This window comes from Paramisgurnus dabryanus, chromosome 18 (genome assembly GCF_030506205.2).
Source record: "Paramisgurnus dabryanus chromosome 18, PD_genome_1.1, whole genome shotgun sequence".
In the NCBI taxonomy this organism is placed as follows: Eukaryota; Metazoa; Chordata; class Actinopteri; order Cypriniformes; family Cobitidae; genus Paramisgurnus; species Paramisgurnus dabryanus.
In genome coordinates this window covers 23169051-23174207 of record NC_133354.1, presented here as the reverse complement: position 1 = coordinate 23174207, position 5157 = coordinate 23169051, and the positions used below count along the sequence as shown (strand labels likewise).

Sequence of the window (5157 nt, the reverse complement as noted above, 5' to 3'; positions counted from 1 at the left end):
AAAGGTACATTTTAAACATTAGTAAAAAAAATGATAACAGAAAAGATAAAATACACAGTTTATTGAACAATCATTTATTTTACAAAAGGTTTAGATATAAAACAGAAGTGTGCTGTTCAGTCCAAATTCACAACATTAAAAACTAATATTACATTTACACTTTACTTATGAAATATATCATGTATTCCTTTATGACAGGAGTGGGGAACCCTGGGTCCTGGAGGGCCACTGTCCTTCAGAGTTTAGTTCCAACCCTAATCAAACACACCTGAATTTCATTTTCAAGTAATCCTGAAGACTTGAATTAGATTTTTCAGGTGTGTTTAATTAGGGTTGGAACTATACTCTGCAGGACAGTGGCCCTCCAGGACCAGGGTTCCCCACCCCTGCTTTATGACTTTAACAGACTGTCCAAACAGGAATATTTAAAACAAAATCAGTGTGCTGTTCCTTAAACCAAACGACATTTAAACATTTTTAACAGGGCCACATCTGTCCTTGCCAAGCAGTGAGAAACACACAAATATACATTTTTTCCCTGATAAAACTGTGGTGTACTCACAGCATAATGAGTAAATGAATAGGTCCATATGGAGTAACATTTCTTTAGTTTTTGTTGTGTTAATGATGGGTGGTAGAGGATAGCCAGTCAGCCACCTTAATGGTAAAGATCGAAAACTGCTCTGGGCACGTTCATACTTATCTGTGAGAAAACACAAAAATATGAATACATTTTCCACTGACAGAACTGTGGTATACTCACAACATGAATAAATGTGGTACCTTTAAAGTTTTTGCGTGTGAATGATGGTTGGTCGAGAACAGTCAGCCACCCTCAATGGTAAAGATCCAAACTTGCGCGGGAAACGTTTGTGCTAAACTGTGAGAAAACACACATAAATATGAATTAATTTTCCACTTACAGAACTGTGGTGTACTCACTTAACATAATAAATACATAATAAATGTGGTAATGTTACCTTTACAAGGTCCTGAATGACTGTTTGGTTGAGAGCAGACAGACAGTCAGTTAACGTTAGTCCTTACTGAGAGAGAAAACACACATAAATATGAATTATTTTTCCACTGACAGAACTGTGGTATACTCACAACATAAATAAATGTGGTACCTTTAAAGTTTTTGCGTGTGAATGATGGTTGGTCGAGAACAGTCAGCCACCCTCAATGGTAAAGATCCAAACTTGCGCAGGAAACGTTTGTGCTAAACTGTGAGAAAACACACATAAATATGAATTAATTTTCCACTTATATAACTGTGGTGTACTCAAACAACATAATAAATAAATAAATGTGGTAACATTACCTTTAAAAGGTTTCTGTGTAACTGACTGGTGGCGAGTAGACAGGCAGTCAGTCAGTCAGTCAATCTCCCCCCTGACTGAGAGATTCAAACTTGCGCAGGAAACGTTTGCGCTAAACTGTGAGAAAACACACATAAATATGAATTAATTTTCCACTTACAGAACTGTGGTGTACTCACTTAACATAATAAATACATAATAAATGTGGTAATGTTACCTTTACAAGGTCCTGAATGACTGTTTGGTTGAGAGCAGACAGACAGTCAGTTAACGTTAGTCCTTACTGAGAGAGAAAACACACATAAATATGAATTATTTTTCCACTTACAGAACTGTGGTGTACTCAAACAACATAATAAATAAAATAATAAATGTGGTAACGTTACCTGTAAAAGGTTTCAGGGTAAATTACTGTTTGGTGGCGAGTAAACAGTCAGTCAGTCAATCTCCCCCCTGACTGAGAGAGATTCAAACTTCCACGGGAAACATTTGTGCTAAACTGTGAGAAAACACACATAAATATAAATTAATTTTCCACTTACAGAACTGTGGTGTAATCAAACAATATAATAAATAAATTAATAAATGTGGTAACGTTAAAAGGTTTCTTGGTAAGACGTGTAACGTTACAGTCTGTCAGTTAATCTCCCCCTGACTGACTGAGAGAGATTCAAACTAAACTGTGAGAAAACACAAATAAATATGAATTATTTCTCCACTTACAGAACTGTGGTATACTTAATGCACATTAACCTGCTCATAAAAATGAGTCTAAGGAGTCTGAGGCAATAGTGCTGTGTCAATATCGCGTTGACTCGTCGTATACAACTTTACACAAATAACCGTAACCGAATCATTATTAAAATGAAGAGCCACGACAAACAACACATTTTTAAAGTTTAAATGTTTTAAAGATGATGAATGAGTTTCCAGTGCTTACCTGTTAATGTTCTTTATGTGTCTGTCGTCCTCCTGCGCTGCTCTGTGAAACTGACTCCGACAGTGAGATGTGGGGGGATGGGCGCGTGTCAAAATAAAAGCGCAGGTTTTTTTTCGGTGTGTGTGAGGGATTCAGTTATTCAGTATTTATTCAGTTTAAATAATGGTTAATCAATTGCAGTTTTTGAATTCATATCAAAGTTTTTATTAAGTGAAATTAACTTTTTTTTTCATTAAAATTTAAAATTAAAATTTAAAATTAAACACACTGTTAATGAACAGAAGAAAACTAATACTACTTCAATACCCATGTGTCCAACTAAAGGAAACAAAAATTGACACAATAGTTATTTACGTTACTGACCAGATTTACAGCAGTTGTCTAGAACAACAAATAAAAAAAAATGGCAAGAGGCTGTCTCTTAACATTGTACCTTATCCTTTAAAAGAAATGGTACAAATATGTACCTTTTAATGCTTGGGAACAAATATGTACCTTTTTGACCCTCAAAAAGGTACAAACATGTACCTTGAGGTCCAATAATGAGCCCTATGGGGTACTTTTGTGTTGATTGTACCTTGGGGGACAGAAATGGACCCCTACTGTACCCCTATTTCTGACAGTGCAGCAACAGAAAGCTAGTTTCAACGGGTGGAGATTCAGTCATATTTTATTACGTTCAACGGAAGGAAAATAACTTGACGGTGAAGTGCACACTCTTTAATGACGCTGTGCCCCACGTACGGTAGCGGGTAAGGAAGCCAGCATTTTCTTGGCCGTGGCTTGCCCAAATAAACATTCTTGTCCAGAAAGAAAATGTAACTAGTAATATAACTAGTAATATAACTAGTTACTTTCTCCAGGGAGTAATAAAGTAAAGTAAGGCATTACTATTTTTGAGAGTAATATGTAATACGTAATATATTACTTTTTTGAGTAACTAGCCCCAACACTGGCTATACAGTAGGTTGACACCCAGCTTATGAAAAATGAAAATCTTCTCAAAATGAATGCTTAAAATAGAATGCATGCTTTCCAGATGATGCACACATCTCAATAACATGCTTGCAAGGAGGGAGAAACACATTCTCATATGTTTTGAATTTGATCTATAATCTCAATAAAAAAGGAAGCAACATGGTCTAAAATATTGTATAAGAAATGTTGGAGTTTGAACATGTCATGTAAAAAAAAAACAAGGAGAAGTCTTCAAATGCTACCTTTGCAAAGTTTAAAAGACATTCTGCAGGTAGCAGAAAAAAATGCATGAGATTCAAGGGCTCTCATAATATGGATGACAGATTCCCTGGAGTCCTCAGAAAGAGCTACATCAACCTCCATCACTTTTCTCTTTAAGATCAAAGCTCTCGCTCTATGTCCTGTATTAATATGAAAGCATGAATGTTATAGGCTTTGCTTTTACCTTTTCTTCAAATCAGATGTGCCGTAGGGATCCAGGGCTATTTATACTTATATCTGTGTACTGCATAGTGCAGCGTGAGCGTTTTGAGGGAAAGAGGAAATGAAGGCTGAAATAGGAGTGACCGCAATGGAAACAGAAATTGACTTTTTCAGCTTGATGATCTGTTGGATTTGGGAATCTTTTCTTGTTGTGCCTGAAGGTGGATCGCAACCCGTGGTACAATTTTTCATGGATGCACATGGATAGATAGTTAAAACACAGTTTTTCACATTTACATTCAGAAACTATTCACAAATTATCTGTTATTCTGGATATATTGTTTAATGATTATCATACTATGTTGTTGAAACAACAACATATGAATCAAAGGTGGCACATTAATAATAGGATGAATAATTTAAATTTGTTTAAAATGCAAAACTAATTTTTCACATTTAGAAAGATATGATTGGGCTAAGAAATTTAAAAAGAAAATAAGTTTTTAGGAGAAATTGTATTCATGTATAATTTTTTTGTTTGGCATTTTGAGCATTTGGCATTTTGAGCAAAGTGCTTTACAATAAAACAGAAAAAAAAGGGAAAACTGAAAGAATGGAGATAAAAAATCAAATATTAAAATCAATCAGAAAAAGTTGTATATACATAATAAGAAGCGGCAATTATATAGACATAGTATACACACACACACACACACACACACACACACACACACACACACACACACACACACACACACACACACACACACACACACACACACACACACACACACACACACACACACACACACACACACACACACACACACACACACACACACACACACACACATGCACGCACAGGTACCCATATACATACACAGATATACATACAGATACACACCCGCACCCCTACACATCTACATATACATGTAGTATGTGAGGAGGACAGCATGCTTCTTCTGATGTAGGAAATAGTGGGCCACACTGTTAAAAAAACAATAAAAAACTTTTATATTTTAGGAGCTGAGGCACCAGAAAAAAGAAAATTTTAAGAAAATTTTAATTACATTAAATTACCACAATTTTCCATAATTACAAATACAGTTTTTAGCTGTCATTTAACATGAGATTTTTTGTATTTTTTGAGCATTTTAATGTTTAAAAAAAGATCTTTACTTACATGCTATGGAAATTTATAAAAAAAAAAAACCATTACCAATAAGCATGAACACCACTATAATTCTAATACATCATCAGCCTGATGTCCAAAAGAGTTTATTGGGTAACACTTTATTTTGATAGTCCACTTTAGACATTTTACTAATTATTAGTAACTTTTCAACTACTTATCAACTACCAATCTTTAGAGAATTAGTAAAATGTCTGCTTCATATCTACTAACACTTTATTGTGATGATATCTCAACAGACATTCAACTGTTTATAAGTATCTTTGCAGGTGCATGTCAACTTATTCCACTAACCCAAACCT

The 5157-nt window shown here is 34.8% G+C and overlaps 1 long non-coding RNA gene across 3 annotated transcripts; it reads right to left on the bottom strand.

Annotated features, from left to right (window-relative positions):
* Positions 1 to 302: 302 nt before the first annotated feature.
* On the bottom strand, positions 303 to 2323 carry LOC135776913 (uncharacterized). Of its 3 annotated transcripts, none has more exons than XR_010544227.2 (6): positions 2263 to 2323; positions 1709 to 1821; positions 1540 to 1605; positions 981 to 1046; positions 784 to 880; positions 303 to 703 (listed from the first exon to the last, which is right to left on the bottom strand). It is a non-coding gene; the product is annotated as an uncharacterized lncRNA (long non-coding RNA). The 3 variants fall into 3 exon arrangements; XR_012335389.1 differs by lacking the exon at positions 981 to 1046 and adding an exon at positions 1325 to 1439 and having other exon boundaries at positions 304 to 703; XR_012335390.1 differs by lacking the exons at positions 303 to 703; positions 784 to 880; positions 981 to 1046 and adding exons at positions 1199 to 1227; positions 1325 to 1439.
* Positions 2324 to 5157: the final 2834 nt, after the last annotated feature.